The sequence below is a fragment of the Leptopilina heterotoma genome, unplaced genomic scaffold (assembly GCF_015476425.1).
Source record: "Leptopilina heterotoma isolate Lh14 unplaced genomic scaffold, ASM1547642v1 Lhet_597, whole genome shotgun sequence".
Classification (NCBI taxonomy): domain Eukaryota; kingdom Metazoa; phylum Arthropoda; class Insecta; order Hymenoptera; family Figitidae; genus Leptopilina; species Leptopilina heterotoma.
In genome coordinates, this window is record NW_025111135.1 from 185,864 (window position 1) to 204,206 (window position 18,343).

Below are 18,343 nucleotides of genomic sequence, written 5' to 3' on the forward strand. Positions count from 1 at the left end.
AACATTTAAAATTAGGAATAAAAAATCTGCCCGCCCTTCGGGCGGACACATTCTCTTCCGCGCTTCGCGCGGGAGGCTCGCTTCGCTCGCAAGTTTCAGCGCGCCTCGGGGCGCGCGAATTTTGGTCGTCGCGCTTCGCGCTCCGAGGATTGTTGCGCGCTTCGCGCGCAAATAGCTCGCTTCGCTCGCAGTCATCCACGACCGTTGTGCATTATTTGCGTTCTTTTCCTTTTTTCTATTATATGTTTCAAGGAATTATTTTTTCTTAAAGTTACTACGACTTTAAGGATTACATTCTCATCACATATTTTTGCTTGCTGATAATTGCGAGATTAAGTGAACTTAAATGCAAATTTTTGTTCTTGCTGATCGAAAATGAGAAATTATTTTAACTACTAAATATTTTCGCAGAAATATGGGTTGTTGAAGAAGCTACAATATTTTAAAAATACAAGTCGGGTAACAGTGACAAGCCTTAAGACGCTCACTGCTACTTGACTAGTATTATTCCTTTCAACCACGCGTTCGTCCCCTTATTGCAGCCAGCCCTTCATTTGTCAATAACAATTATTTGTATAAACTGCTGCTCAAATTGATTAAATCATAAAATATCTTTATGTTTTTATGAACATCTTAATTATTTGCAAAATTTAAAAATAACCCTAGTTTTTAGGCGCTTTAGATAAGAAAAATAATAAAATAATAATAACTACATAGTATACTTCTTATGAGATTCAATGCAATTCGAGGGGTAAAACATATAAAAAATTAAAATTGTTTATAAAATTATTATTAAAAATATGAAATTTTTAAATTTACAATCGTGAAAATATTTTTATTTGAAAGACTGAACTACTATGTGTAGTCAGTGTAAATTTCATTAATTTACTGTAAACGCATTTTAAGTTATTAATTATTTTTTAAAATGATGTAGTATTCTGTTCTAATGCAAACAAAAAATTTCAAATTTAAAAAAAACAGTTAAAAGTTTTACTTTATATATTCTAAACAACAGATATTTATAAAAGTTTTAAGATTTTAAAAAACAATAAATTTTTTTAACACAGTAGAACTGGTCGGGCCCAAAAACTTAAAAAAAAAAAAAGTTTTTAAAAAAAAATGATTTTCAGTGTTATTTTAAGATTTTTTTAGTTTTTTTGACCATTTAAGAGACTATAACTTCGAAAATAGAGTTTTAATGAAAAAATGTTGTAGAGAAAAGTTGTTTGTATTTTCCCAATCTAAAATAATATAAAGTTAAAAATTCTGAAATTTGAAAAAATTGAGTTTTCAAAATTTTGAACCTACCGTAGTTTTTGTAGTTTTCAACGAAAATGGCTGGTTAACGAACTTAACCTTCATTTTTACACCAACTTTAAGTGTGTTAAATTTAAAAACGATCAGATAAGATTTTTAAAAGTTATTGTGTCAACAACATTTTGGTCTACAGACGAACATACATACAGACAGACAGACAGACACACAGACAGACGGACTCGCCGGACCATGTTTTTCGGGTTCAGGGGACCTCAGAACGTAAAGATTTCATAAAATTATTAAAAGTCAATTTTCGACCAAAACTAATACTTTCTCATGTGATGAGAATGTAATAAAAATTAGTTTTTTGCAAATAACTCGAAAAGTTTAGGGTTTAGAAAAAAGTTGTCAACAGCAAAGTTGTAGATGATGCAAAACCGAGAAAAAAAGTCTCAGGTAGTAAAATCGCATATCCAATAATGTCGGAGATAATGGAGTCGGAATATTGAATTTTTTTCAAAAAAGTGCACAAAAAATATAAATAGAGAGTGGTTTTTCCAAAAATTACGACTTTTTTGTGTACAATTATGTTTTTCGAGTATATTAGGGTGAAAATATGTCAAAATCAGTTAACTGACTTTTATTCCTTTCAAAAAATTCGATTTTCAGTGTTATTTTAAGATTTTTTTAGTTTTTTGACTATTTAAGAGAATTCGTAGATATTTAGGTATACTCCGGAGAATTTTTGGATTCAGGTTCTGTCCGTATTTAATCCGGAATTAGTCTGCCATTTTTCTATATTATATGCAATGGCGTAGGATTTTCAAGTTTCTATCTCAATCCTGGAACACTTTATACTTATTAGGTAAGTGTACATTACAAGACTAGCGCCATCTTATATTTTTTCAAATTGTCAAAATTTTCAATGTAAGAAAAGGGGCCCCAAGATGAACACCTTGTTAATAATCTCCAAAAAACATTACAAAACTATTGAAGATTGTTTGTAATCGAAAACAAAAATGAAAATATAAAAAACGAAGTCTGAAACCGTTTACATCTTTTTTTTCTTCGATTGTGCCTCAAAAACTTCGTCAATACGAGCAACAAAAATAACAAAATTATACAAAAATTTTAAACGAAATGTCCATTTTGGGGCTCTGCCCATCATAAGGCCCTCTACCCTATTTATACCTGACAATATAGAGAAAATTTTAATTTTGTATAAAATAAAAATTTTGTCACTATATATGAGGAAAAGATATTTAAAACCCACACGGAACCATATCGAAAAAGACATCCCACAGACATCCGCAAGAAATTGCGACTTGTTTTTGAGACGTTTTTTAAGGACATATATATAACTGTGGAGATATCTTAGCGCATGTAACGCAAAAACAGAAAGAATATCCTATCTTCTACAACTGTCACAGTTTGCTCGATGTCAAACTGCGGCGTGGGCGTCGTATCTCATTGGTTCGGCTCGTAACTCTCCTCGCGTCTTGAAAACTTGCTTGGTCTTATGTCGATACTCGTGTATGTGCAATCTACATTACACGATCCGGTGACCGCGCAACTAACGACAAAGTTGAACGCGCTCTCAAGCGCAAAGATTTAGATGGGCTCACCATACTCTATCGATGAAATAAATTTCACGTGAATAATTATCTATGACTGTAATATCCTTCATTCAGTAAATTATTACATTTCTCTTTCGTCGCAAATTTTATAAACACGTATATCTAACCACCAACTAGATATTATTATTGGTTTAAACATTTGAAATAAAATAAAAAACATTTATCACTTTATGACAATTGGAAAAACAATTCATTTCTTATTGGAAACAGCAGAAAAATGTCTGTTTTGAGAAAAACATATAAATTAATAATTTGTCAACTTGAGCGAGTGTTATTTTAGAGACCAATGGCTCTTTATTAATAATCGCAGCTGAATTTCTCGAAGAACTTCTGTCACCCACTTTGTCTTCGTTTGAAGAGAGGCGACTGAAGGAAAGTGAAGAAGAGAGAATATTGAAGAAAGATAGTCAGAGTGTCTGTTCAACTTGTCACGGGGGTGGTAAAAGCATAATAATAGTGAGAATGATACATGACTCCGAGATGAAGAGAATCTCTTCTGGTACAAACGTCTGGAACTCTCGATATTTTATTTCCACACATACATACACTCGTGCTTCTGTACAAACTAGTTAGGTAGGTCCATGCCTAAAAAATCAAAGTTGTCCCCTACTTCTTCGATTTTGTTGAAACTTTGAAATTTTAAAGTGCAATACATGCCAGTAAAAACCCCTAAATCGATTTCTAAATTTTTTTAAAAATTTTGGATTTACGAGGTTTTATATTTAAAGTTGTCCCCTAGTTCTTTGATTTCTATGAAACTTCGAGAAATTGTCACAAAGAACATGCAAATGAAAAGTGTGAAAACGATTTTATAATTATTTGTTAATAACGAGACACTTAATTTTGTAAACTCAATAAAGTGTTTTTGCTCTTAATGTCTCCGAAAGTATTTAAATTTCAAAAGCTTTCAATATAGGCAATTCGTTTTTTATTTCATATTTATAATCTTGTTATTAACAAATAATTATAAAATCGTTTTCACACTTTTCATTTGCATGTGTTCTGTGACAATTTCTCGAAGTTTCATAGAAATCAAAGAACTAGGTGACAACTTAAATTTTTTTGGCATGGACCTACCCAGATTAAAATTAAAAGTACAATTATTATTTAAACAATTTTTAAACAAATCATTATTATTCTTATTTTTGTTTAAATTATAATTTTATTTTTAATGTAAATCAGGATTTGAAAAAGTTTGGTAAATTTGCATGATTAGAAAAAACTGCATCTTTCTAGTATACTATTCTGTAAATAATTAGTAATAAACAATAAAAATTTGTTAAATCTTGCTTAAATATTAATAATTATGTTTTAAATCTACATCTATATTTATGTAAGGTCCGGTAAATTTCAAAATTAGAAAAAAATACACCTCTCTAAGTACAATATGTAAAAAGTTAGTAAATAATAATAATAATAATAATAATAATAATAATAATACTAATAATAATAATAGAAGTTCCTTTGATGAGGAATTAAGACCAAGCAAGGGCCTGATTCGCAAAGAAGCGAGGCACAGGCTCATAGAAAGATGGCAAGAAAGATGGGATGGTGAGGAAAAAGGTCGATGGACTTATCGCCTTATCCCGGCACTCGACACCTGGATAAATAGGAAACACGGTCAGGTTTCCTATTATATGACTCAGGCGCTCACAGGTCACGGGTGTTTTAACTCGTACCTGTGTCGCTTTAAATTACGCGAGGACGAGGTGTGTGCATATTGCCAGTTCCCTGAGGACAACGCGGAGCACACCCTCTTCTCATGCAGAAAATGGGACTTGGAGAGGCGGGCCATGTTCGAAGGTGTAAACAGTCAAGTTACACCGGAGAACATGGTATCGCTGATGACCCAGTCAGAGGAGAATTGGCGGCAAGTCGAGAACTTCATAATCTCGGTTATGTCGAGGAAGGATCTCGACGGCCGCCAAAAAGCGTAATTTAAACAGCTTTTAATTTGTTTTGTTTGTTTTTTATTAATTTATTTTGTGATTTATTTGTCCTTATACAATTTTAATTTATTCCGTTTTATGTTTTTAATATTATATACGAGTTTATTATTTTTTTTTCTTTTTTTTTATATATCCGTTTGCAATTTTATCTTTTGACTGTTTACACTTGATTAAACATTTTTTTTTATTATTGTTGTGCTGTTAATTCCGCTTTTATATTGAAATAGTTTTAAATTTTTACTATTAACGCAGGATAACCGCAGAGAAAAGCAGAAAGTTGCATTAGCGACAGAGTCGGAGCGCCACCCCCGAAGGCTAAAGTCTTACGACAGTTCCGAGGGAGGGTAAAGGGCTCCAAAAGAAGGGTTACGGGTTTTAGTGGGTCGGGCTGGTAGTAGGTCGCCAGTTTGTTAAATTTATTATAACATTTATTTATTTTTCTTATATTTCTTTTTGTTTTTTTTATCATACCAACCCCACATAACCTTGGAGTGCGGAATCCAAGGTATCTGTAGGCAGATTTCCCAAAAGTCCCTAAGCAAAAAAAAAAAAATAATAATAATAATAATAATAATAATAATAATAATAATAATAATAATAATAATAATAATAATAATAATAATAATTTGTTTAAACAAATATAAATTTAAAAAATGCACAATATTCTTACAAATTTATAGCCTGACATTCTCCAAAAAGAAAAATTTAATTCGGTTAAAATTTACGAATTATAGGTAATTTTGAACATTAGTTTGTATGTAGAGTATAGCCTGAAAATGCGCTCTTTACGGGTGCGCGCAAGGACAAAAAATTCAATATCTCCTAAAGTTTCAGACCCTGCATCAATTTTTTTTAAATACTCGTGAAATACGTGGGAATCGAATCATTGTTATTAAAAGCAAAAAAAATTGCACTTTTCAAAAAATTGTTTATTTAATAAAATATTTTCTTAAATTGTCTGTAAATAATAAGTATTTCCTGAAAATTTCATTGAATTTCATTCATTTTCCTTTGAGATATACTATTTTCAAAATTTCAAAGAAAATTTAAAAACCTCGTAAATCGTAAACAACTTTGATTTTTTAGGGATGGACCGACCCAGTTGCTTCTTTTTTTCTTGTTTGTTGTTTTAAATATAATTTCCCTGGTCTCAATAAATTTTTTTGTCAAAACTATTATTAATATTCTATATAGTTAATTATTATTAAATACAAGTATTCAAATATATTACATTTGTTTTTGAGAGAATATGATTTATATTCTCTGGGACAATTACAAAAAACCATCTACTGTTCTTCTCGGTTGTATACTTTATCCTAAATGCATGGCCATTACGCAAACAGACAATGGGACACATGTTTCCGTCATGCAAACATGTCATTATATGAATCATGGAAACCGTTGGCTACAATAACTGACAAAATGACAATTCTACATGACAAGTGTACCCAAGGCTAATTTCGTTTCATCTTTCATTTCACAGTTTCCGTGATAAAATGTCATTCATTCACCTCAAAAATAACAATTACAATTTTCTTGTCTTTTTTAATAAAGAAAAAACATAAAACTTTAATCTGATTAAGAATGCAAAATAACAATGAAGAGAGAAAGAGAGAGAAAATTTTTGCGTTTTTTTGCGTTCTTGTAATAGTTTTTAAGGTTTTTCTAATAAAAAAAAAATAAAAAATAATATAATATAATATAATATAATAATATATATAATTATATATATTATTATTATTATTTATTATATATAATATATATATATATAATATAATTTTAATATATATTAAATATAAATAAAAAATAAAAAATACTAAAATACAATAGTATTTTAGTTACATGAACAATGTATATGGGCAATTCCACGTGAGATTTCAGTCCACCTCTAAAAGTCGTCCAAAAATATATTTTTTCTATTCTGTATTGAAAAAAACATAGGTACGTATTTTTTTATCTTTTTTTTGAGGTCAAATTTTTGAGTTATGAATTTTCAAAATTTTCGTTTTTTAAATGTAGGTATATTTTTAATGTCAGATAACTCAAAAAAATTGCTTCTTTTCATTTTTTGACAAAAGAAAAAAAGTTTTGTTTTTCTCTCTACTTTTGAATAATCATAACAAAATTTTTTTTTTATTTTTTATTAAAAAAATGAAAAATTTTTTTAAACAAATTAATTTTTTTTAACTTTGTGTTTGAAGCTGTCCGTGCAGGTCGCACGCACGCGGCACAATGAGATTTTTTTACAATTTATTATTAAAAATTGTTTAGAGCCTACAAATTCAATAATAATTAAAAGGCTTCGTCCATAAATTACGTCACGCGTTTTCAGCCAATTTTTGACCCTCTCCCCTCTTTGTCACACTACGTAACATCTAAAGGAACCCCTCCCTCTAAATTACGTCACAATTCGTAAACCCCCCTTTAATTAATTTTTCCAAAATGAATCACTGTCAATATCTAATTTTACATAAATAAAGTGGATTACTTCCGAATAAGGGGGACCTCCGATTTCAAAAAAAATTGGTATACCAACGTATTTGATGCGTTGATTACGAAAATGATAATGAAAATTAGCGCAAATTTGATGTTCATGGTGAAAACTATAAAAAAATTATAAAATTGTGGTTTTTTGCGTATAATTCGTTGGATTGGATTAATCATATTTTTTGTGTTTAAAAATATTTGTAAATTTTTCTCTGCTCTTATATGGAGGAGAAAGGAGTCATTCACCTTCGGTTGGAAATTTTTTTTTTATCAAAATTTAATTGATTGGAGAGATAATTGTGATATTTTTTGTTTTCTACACACAAAAAAAATATGGTAAATTTGACTAATTTTTTACTATTTCCTGTAGTTCCTATAGGCGCCCGTAACATTATTTTGTAAAATGAACTATGACAGAATGTTTAGTCTAACTGTAAAATGTGGTAATAAATACCATTTTTACAGTAAATTTAAGTACTAAAACAGTTATCTTAACTATTTGTTGTTAGTCATACTAACTGCTTCATTTAGTTGTAGTAACTAAATTTTCATAGTTCCTATAGGCGCCCGTAACAAATTGTAGTTGTAACAATTGTAAAAAATAGTTAAATTAACTATTTAAAGTAGTAAAATGAAATTATTTATTTGTTTTTTATTATTATTGAGGTCCATTTTTTTATATTTTCTCTTACCTATTTTTGTTCATATATAATTTATATATTAAATTTTTATACACCTAACAGAGAAAAATCCCCAAACGCCAGGGATTGAACGCACGACCCTAACATTCGCAAACCGATCACCTAACCACGCTCGCACGCTGCGATGACTGGCATTGTACTTGAGGACATTCTTCTTAGATTCAGTCATAATAACTACTCCGTTTAGTTGCAGTAACTAATTTTTTAAGCTCAAAGACTTAGTTGAAATGTAGCCAGCATATGATTTTAAATGACTCAACGATAGTGCAGTAGTTAAAAGTACTGTTGAAAATAGTTATTTTCAGAATTTCTGTAGTAAAATTATCCACTTTTTACTAGTTATAAAAAAATTAAACTTACTATTTTCATATAGTAAAAATAACATAAAAATTGTTACTTTTATGACTTTTGTAATTATAAAAATAAATGTTTCTTACCACCATAGAGATAAATTATTAAAAGCTAGTAAGAATTGGTTCTTTTAACTACATTAAACACAAAAATAACAAATTCCAGCGGTTGTTTTTACTCTTTGGAACAGTAAATTTTAATTTATTTTGCAAATAGCAAGAAATGGATATTTCTACTGCAGAAATTCCGAAAATAACTATTTTTAACAGTACTTTTAACTACTGCACTATTGTTGAGTTATTTACAATCATAACGTGTAGTAGTAATTTTAACTACATAAAACCTACTATTCAATTTTAGTTCCACTAATTATGGAAGTTTAGTTGGAATGCTGCTGAATATGGTAGTTTTAACTATTTTTTTTAACTGCACATATGTGGATGCTTTTACCACTCACGTTTTTTCTCTGTAGAAAAAAATGATCTTTTCAACTGCATAAATAGTAAAAATAACTATTTTCAACAATTGATTTTACTTGCGACGTGGCACAATTTTCCCTATGATTTCTTGTTTACGAATTAAAACATTATTGTTTTTATTTTATTTTGCATATTATTTGAACGAGCGAGAATTTCCCGCTCTGTGTTTATTTGAGTCACGTGGACTATTGCACATGCGTAATGCCTCCTTCCTGCTTACCTTGTTTCGATGAAACAACAACGTGACCCAAAACCCCTAAGAAAATTGTTATTGTTACCATCTTTCCTTTGCATCTAATTTTATTATCAAATTATCGCTTTTAACCTCCTTGCATTTAATTGTTGGCTTACGCTGTTTTGAATTTTATCTCAGCTCGGATGGTTAATTTTATCTTATAAATTGTGAAATATTATTTCGACAATTCTCTAGTGTAGTATCGACAACCTGTTGCCCAGGCCCGGGTTAATTTTATCTTTTATCCGGCCTTGATTCATACCTTTTGATTTTTAAGAAATCAGAATCAAGGGAGCCGAAATTATTAATAATTTATTATTAATAAACGATAATTAAATTGAGGATGCAAAGCGAGAAATACAGGAAGCAGAAAACTAGTAAAGGTTATGTTTATCATAACCTCTTTTACTAATAACTACGCTCCTGCATTTCACTCCGTCTCGGCGGAGTAATACAAGTTCTTGGTGGCTATCGGGAGGGATAAGTGGGAGAGAGGAGAGTCTACGGCGTGCTACGATCCTCGTGTTCGTTTTCTTTCCCGTGGCAGCAGTGAGAAGCTAAACATTGTGTTTCACCTATTGGAAGCCAAAAAGGAGAATCGCAGACGTTTTGGAACTCGAGTAAGACCGGATTTTTTTTTTGGAAAGTGAGTAATTTATAATGTGTCCCTTTTAAATAGACGAAAATATAATGTGTCCCTTTTAATTAAATAAGAACAATTTCATTTTTTTTTCTCTTTAATTCGAGATTAGCCTTATTGTTAAAATGGTCATTCGACCGCATGTTTTTCAAAATTAATAAACCAATTTCGATTTTAATAATTTAAAAGTAAAGAGAAAAATGTCGTTTCGCCTGAGTATTTATTGTTAAAATATTAAAATTTATTACTTAACAATTTTCTTGAAACTTTATAACAATTTATGATGTGTTGCTTTCAATTCCTTTTTTTTGTGACCATGTTACCTTTTTACCCTAATGAAATTGTTTACGACCCCGTTACCTTTTTACCCTAGTGAAATTATTACGACCCCGTTACCTATTTTCGCCCTAGTTATGTAATTTATGATTTTGTTATTTAATATTAACTCGCTTATTAGTTTCGTTACCTTATTTTTACGTCCCCATTATCGATATTGTGACCCTTTTTTGTAACATTCGACTAAAGAACCTATTAGTATATTAAAATTGTAATTTCGATCTGAAAGAATTGTTTATAGAGTATGATCTTGCTAATATAATCTATTTCTTAAATTGTTAGAAATTATGAATTAATTAAAAGTTTAGTTAATAAATTGCCTTACATTTAAATTGAATTTCATGAGTATAATTTTCTCGAACCATGACACTCTACCCTTTGATCAAATGATCCTGATTAGCTAGCCAAACATTTCTTTCCCTTCTGAAGTCTTTTCTTTGATTCTATAATTTTGTGGATATTATTTTGTTGTTGTTGTATGATTTCTTTAAATTTCCGGGTTTTAAGGAATATTTTTATCTTTTGTTGTCGATTATCGCAGGATTAGCCTGGTGGCCTAGTTTCCTGGATAATTGCCAGTACCTTTAAAATTTTAATTTTGAATACTTTATTTTTATTTTTTTTGTCCCAAGAAAGGACTGGCGCCCAACCTTGCTGAGTTTAGCACCACTACGTTGTAGAAATAAAAAGATTAGACTTCTTCCTTCACTCCTTTCCCAATTATTTTGGACTTAAAGACTTTGGCATAATTAAAGTAAAATTATCTTGTTTCCTTTATTGATAATATTGTCGTTTATTTGTTTATTGAAAATAGTGAATAAAGTTTGTTTATTGTTATTAACAATAAACATAGCAGTTGTTTATTTATCTTTTAAAAATTGCTTATTTTTAAAATGTAACGATATAGTAATGTTCTGTTTGATCCTCTAAATTGTTTTCTATTTTTGTTGAAAAGTCCATTATAAATTTTGGCGCCCAACGTGGGGCAAGCCAAAGCAGAAAATTATACTCTATTATATTTAGTTAATTGATTTATGGTTGTAGATAAAATTCTTTCAGATTGATTGTAAAGAAAATAAAATAATATTTTGTTATGGTTGTGGCCAAAAAGGAGTTACGAAGCCAAAATGCCCAAATTGTTCGGGAAAATCCAACCAGGATCGTTAAAAGAGGTTAAGGCGGTCCTGATATCAATTGAGCAACCTCAACATGGCGACCAAGGTTTTTCTTCTATAGGAATTGAACCCAATGACTTCAATAGTTCTACACCTGAGAATTCAAAAATTCTAGTGACCAACTCCCCTAATGACCAACTCTCAAATAAAGAACAAAAATCAACTAAAAGGAAAAATAATCTATTTAATAAAATAGAAATCGAATGTAAAAATTTGGAAACTGACATTTCAGAAATTACTGGTGTTTACAGTCCACAAGATCTTGACATTTTCATATTTTGTGAAAATAATAAGTATTTTATTTATGAAAAGGATTTACATAAAATAGAAAGTAACAAAAATTTCATTGTTAAAAACGAAATTGTAAATTCTGCTCATATTGAATCCCCCTTATCTGTGACCCTTCCCCAAGAACAAATTGAATTAATGCAAAATAATGACTCCTGTGACACAACTGACGCCTGTTTCAATTTCTCCGATCTTTGTTACCCTCCCTCTATTTCGTCAAGTACAGAACCCTTGCTATATGTTACCGTCATCATACAAAATTATGCAGTTAAAGTTCTAGTAGACAGTGGTTCTGTTTGATCCTCTAAATTGTTTTCTATTTTTGTTGAAAAGTCCATTATATACTATATGAAAACAGTAAATTTCTTTCTTTCTCTGCAACTAGTAAGAAATAGTTGTTTTAACTACATAAATCATAAAAGTAACAACTTTCAGAGGTTGTATTTACTGTATAAAAACAGTAAGTCTCATTTTGTTTGCAACTAATACAAAATAGTTATTTTTGCTACCACAATAGTAAAATTAACTATTTTTAACAATAGTTTTTACTACTACACTATAGTTGAGCCATTTACAAGCATCTGTTAGTTATTTCAACTACGTAAAGTAGTTATTTTAACTACATAAAACCAACTACTTCATTTTGGTTCCACTAACTGAGGAAGTGTAGTTAAAATGCTGCTGAATATGGTAGTTTTAACTACTTTTTTTCTAACTACACAAATGTGGTTGTTTTTACCATTCGCATTTTTTTCTGTGTATTTAATTCTGAAAAACCCAAGGTAGATGACTCCCTCCTCCATAATTTTTTGTGTTTAAAAATATTTGTAAATTTTTTTTCTGCTTTTAATTCGAGAAGTAAGGAGGCATCTACAGTACCGTCCGAAATTGTCAGTCCACCCATTTTCAAAGGAATGACAAAAATTTTTTAACATAAAATTCATGAAAAGTAAAATTTTTTTTGGTTTATATTTTGAAAGACGATAAAATTTTGAAAAGAATAAGACCTTACAGAAGTCATTTGGCCAAAATTTGTAGAAGATATTCTTAAAAATCGTCATTTTCAATGTTTTACAAAAATTTGAATAACTTCTAAAATAATGAACGCTTTTTAATAATCTTAGGCTTATTTTAAAGACCATTTTCTACAGAATAAGAATTACTTATAGGCATTAACCTTTAATTTTTTTCTTGGAATAAGCATGACGTCAAAGTTGGACAAAAAAATTCAAAAAATTTGAAATAATATTATTAAAAGAAAAATAATTTTTGAAATTCAAACATATATTTTTATTAAATTTTCTTGAAAAATCTACACCATATCATGTTTTATATATGTTCTAGAATAGTTTTTAGTACAAAAAATTGATTTCAAATTTTTCCTAATTTTTTTGTCTAATTTTGACGTCATGCTTATTCCAAGTTAAAAATGACAGGTTAATGCCTATAAGTAATTATTATTCCGTAGAAAAAGACCTTTAAAATAAGCCTAAGATTATTAAAAAGCGTTCATTATTTTAGAAGTTATTTAAATTTTTGTAAAACATTGAAAATGACGATTTTTAGGAATATCTTCTACAAATTTTGGCCAAATGACTTCTGTAAGGTCTTATTCTTTTCAAAATTTTATCGTCTTTCAAAATATAAACCAAAAAAAATTTTAGTTTACATGAATTTTATGTTAAAAAATTTTTGTCATTCCTTTAAAAATGGGTGGACTGACAATTGCGGACGGTACTGTACCTTGGATTTTTCAGAAATTGGCGACTAGATCATCTTCATGGTAAAAACCTAAAAATAATAAGGGTCTTGTATAAAAAAATTGGTCAAAAATAGGGTCAAAAAAAAATTTCTAATTATGAATTAATTGGTTTGAAACATGTTACTCAGGGGTTTTTGGGGTGGCAGATTACAAATCCGAGGTTAGTTTTTCAAACTTCAAAATGGCAGATTCAAAATGGCGAACGACTTTTTAAAATAATTAATTAATTAGCTTAAAAATCGTTACTAGGGTGTTTGTAGGGTCACTGATTACGAATCCGATGTCAGTTTTTCAAAATTCAATTTTCAAGCCAATTAATTCATTTTTTTTAATTCGGCTGCCATTTTAAATTCGCCATTTTGAATTTTGAAAATCTAACATCAGATTCGTAATCAGCGAACCCAAAAACCTGCAAGTGGTAATTTCCATGAGCCTAACTCAATTTTCAAATATTTTATCCGCCACAAACCCCCGAGTAACGAATTTTAAGTGAATCCAAAGAAATTTTAAAAAAGTCGTCCGCCATATTGGATCTGCTATTTTGAATTTGGAAAAACTAACATCAGATTTGTAACCAGCGACCACATAAACCCCCGAGTAACGAATTTCAAGTGAATCCGATGAAATTTTAAAAAAGTCGTCCGCCATATTGGATCCGCCTTTTTGAATTTTAAAAAACTAACATCAGATTCGTAATAAGCGACCTCAAAAACCCTTAAGTACAGAGTATGACGAAAATCGCATCACTTAAAAAAAGTCGGGCCTTAAAGGGTTAATTTGATGTCTACTGCCATATTGAATCCGCTATTTTGAATTTCTTTAAAATCTGACTTAATATTTGTAATCAGCGTCCCCAAAAACCTCCTTGATATAAAGTTTAATGAAAATTGAATAATTTTTTTAATTTTATGTCTGACATAATTACCCGCTATTTTGAATTTTAAAATCTTACTTCGTATTCGTAATTAACGACTCAGAAAACGCCCTGATATAATGCTATATGAAAATTAAATAATTTTTTTAATTTTATGTCCGCCATATTGGATCCGCCATTTTGAATTTTTTAAATATGACTTCATATTCGTAATCAGCGACCCTAAAAACAATAGACAGCATATTTAGTAGGCATAAATTTCACGCTTTTTGAGAATTATTAATTTTGGCCAAAAACTAGCGATTCTGGCCCACTGTGGAGAGGAGGATTAATGTATCCTTCGGATAGATTATTAAACGCTGGAATTATAATAGAGGAAGAATTTAACAAATTTCATGGATCCAGTTTGTGAAATGAGGGCAGAATATTTGAGAATGTAGCACAAAAAGTTTACAATAAAACACAAGACATTCCTTTTGATGTAATAAAAACAGGAAATTAAAAAGAAAATTGTACAAAATTTCCAATGTGCTGTTAGATATTAATACTAAGTTAGAGATTACCCAGATAACACGTAAGCTTGCGGCAAGCTGGAAAGCTTGCTAAGCTTGCAGCGCAAGATTGCTGCCACAAGCTTGTCTGAGATAGCAAAATGTCTACTGTATAGCAAGCTTTACATAAAAGGTTGTTGTAATCTTTCTGTGAAAGGTTCCTGCAATCTTGCCATGAAATATTGCCTTAAGATTGTAAGAAAAGATTGCACTAAGCCTACAACGCAAGGTTTCTGTAAGCTTGCCATGAAACATTTCTACATGCTAATAAGAAATGTTGCCGCAAGTGAGTTGCAAGATTGTTACAAGCTTGCTGCAATTTTTTAAAAATTAATTTCAAAATTAATAAAAAAATATTTTTAGTTTTTTAATTTGTAGATCTTTCTGACGTCCACTTAACATTGATGAGAAATTTTTGGAAATATATTCGATGATGCTGGGAATTGAACCCAAGTTTGACGGACGCTAACCAAAGACCGTAAGCGATAAGCTAAACAACCAACTATCAAACAAACAAAAATCTTGCCTTTAACCTGCAAATCATCTTATGGGCTTCAGGTTAAAGGCAAGATTTTTTTTGTTTAATAGTTGGTTGTTTAGCTTATCGGTTAGGGTCTTTAGTTAGCATCCGTCGAACTCAGGTTTAATTCCCAGCACCTTCGAATATATTTTCAAACATTTCTCTTCAATGTTAAGTTCCAAAATCAATAAAAATTACAACAAGCTTGTAACAATCTTGCAACGCATGTAGAAATGCTTAATGTCAAGCTTGCAGAAACCTTGGGTAGTAAGCTTAGAGCAATCTTTCCTTACAATCTTGTAGCAATATTTCAAGGCAAGATTGCAGGAACCTTTCACAGAAAGATTACAACAACCTTTCATGGAAAGCTTGCTATACAGTAGACATTTTGCTATCTCAGACAAGCTTGCGTCAATCTTGCGCTGTAAGCTTGGAAAGCTTGCCACAAGCTTGCCGCAAGCTTACGTGTTATCTGGGTAATACTACCTAAGTTATGTATAAAATAATTACCACAATAAGAGAGTTATTTAAACAATTCATCTTTATCTTTATTCCTCACGAATTATATCTTAACTAAAAAATAGATTGACACAGTTATTATGAATATTACAAGAAAATAGTTTTAGTATATTAATAAAATAATTTTTCAGAAATCTTGAAAACATTAGGTTTACATTATAACATGGAAAATTTTTTAGAAAGTGTTACTTCTGAACTTCAATTTTTCAATTCATTTTTTTTAATTGTAAGGCTTTTTATTGAAACAACTTTATTTCACACTCAAGTATAAAATTTTTTATTTAGTTCGATTAAAATATAAATCTAGTTAAAGCATCTGATTTGATAGTGATTCGCGTTAATTTTTTCAAAACAATGCAGGTAAATAATAAAAACAAAAGAAAAATTCGCACATTTTAAGGAAAAGGCTTTAAAGATAAACAGCTTCGAAAATGAAAAATAACAACTAAAATATATTTTTTGCAGCACTAACCTCTAAAACTGAATTTTACGTACGAAAAACTATGTAAAGTGTCACTTTTTGAAATAGTGCGTAAAAGTAACTTTTACGCACTGAAATTTATTTTACGCACTGCAACTAACTTCACACAATATATTGACTGATTATAAATTACGAAACTGTATAATTAAATTTTCGTAATTTATTTTTGAGTTTAAATACACATTACTGTTTGTGTTGCTTTGATTCTATAATCGAAATCTTTATAAATAAGATCAGACATTTGTTTGTACATTGCATAGAACTTGAAAACTCATGTTTAGTTTTTCTATTCGAGTAGTAAGAATTCCAAAAATGACAATAAAAAAAATTATGTATGTATGTATGTGTGTATGTATGTATGTCTGTCCGCAATATTTTGTCCGGGATAAACACAAAGACTACTTGACCGATTGAAACGAAACTTTACAGTCTCAAGGGAGCGTTCACAAATTACGTAACGCTAATTTTTGAAAATTTTGACCCCCCCTCCCCCCATGTAACACACTGTTACATACATTAGCGCCATTTTTTCTGCTGTACATAACAAATAGCTAACCCCCCCTCCCCTTTATAATGTTACGTAATTTGTGAACGCTCCCCAATGGTCATAGTCTAACTTAAATTTATAGCCATATCCGATTGAAAAATATTAAGCTGAACGAAAGTCATAGCTTTTTCACAAAATTCAAAAAATCAAAAAAATGCAAATTTTTTAATTTTTGTCAAATTGATGTGACACTTTCTGTAGCTAATTTTTAATATAAATACAACTAATTTTCACTATAAAAATGAAAAATAAATAATATATTCGAATTTTTAAGCCAAAATAATATTTTTGATTTTCGACAAAATTTTTAATTAATTTTTTTTTGTTGAAAATTGTTTAAGTTGGTAGTGATATCGGTTGATGTTTTGTAAATTTTAAATTACTTTTATTACATTTATTTTATTAAAAAGTTTACAGTCATGAGTTTGATGTCGATTACAAATTTTCTAAAATCAATGAACGTGAGTTTGCAATCAATTTCCATATTGATATTTTCAGGATTTAAGTTTGAAAATTTCATAGTATGTATTGTCATATTTAACGTAGAAAATAAAATGTATGTGTTCAATAAAAAAAAAATTTTTGTTTTATTTATTTATTTTTTTATTAACAAATTGAACTAATTTTAATTTTGTTTTTAACAACTTGCTTTTGAAAAATTGTTGCTGCGGTAACTAGCAACACTTTTTAATGCAATAATTGTAATTATTAATTATTTTGTGAACAATAGTAGCTTGTAAGTGACTTAATATGTTTTAGTAAAGTTTCAAACGTGGAAAACATTTGATTGCTGAGGTAAGTTGTTTAATTTTTAACTTCTCAAAGTGATTGTTTTTTATTAATGGGATTTCTTATGGGAAACTTTATTTAGTTCACTACGTAAAAAATACGTTTATTTTGTATTTACGGTAAGATTGTAGAAACAAAAACCAAAATTCACAAATGGCGGATATAAGGAACACAATAATTATTTCTTCCGAATTGTTAAAGTGTGTTTGTCAAAACGTAAGTTTTTCGTAATCTCTTTTGTTTTTTATCACGTACACTCCACTCTCGGATCTTTTGCACTTACGGGACCATATTCTCTCATACCTTTTACTAAAACAAATGCCATGGTAACGCAAAACAATAAAATATGTATAACCAAATATGTAAATTAATGACAGTATTTATGTTTTAGTTTTAATATTTTCATTAATAATAATTAAAATTTTAATATAATATAATATAATTTTAATATTTTCATTAATAATAATTAAAATTTTAATATAATTTTAATCACATAATGGAGGAACTGTTATAATTTACTTTAGATAACCAAAGTTATCGTGAAATAAATGTTTTGACACTCTGATTATGTATGTCCGCAAATTTTCGACCGCGTATCACGGAAAAACGGTTCGATCGTTTGAAGTGAAACTTGGCAGTCTTTTAGGCATTAGCCTAACTTGAAATCCTAGCGATAGTAGATTAAAAAATATTAATATGGACGGAAGCTATGCCATTTTTTCCAAAATTCGAAATATACTTTTGTGAATTGTACTTAAACTTGGT

The 18,343-nt window shown here is 29.4% G+C and overlaps 1 protein-coding gene across 1 annotated transcript in view; it reads left to right on the plus strand.

Moving 5' to 3' along the window:
* Positions 1 to 9,602: 9,602 nt before the first annotated feature.
* LOC122509081 overlaps positions 9,603 to 18,343 on the plus strand; it is a 144,612-nt gene continuing 135,871 nt past the window's right edge. Inside the window, exon 1 of the mRNA XM_043622841.1 lies at positions 9,603 to 9,742. The gene's annotated coding sequence lies outside the window, so the exon portion shown is untranslated. The remainder of the gene's footprint in view (positions 9,743 to 18,343) is intronic.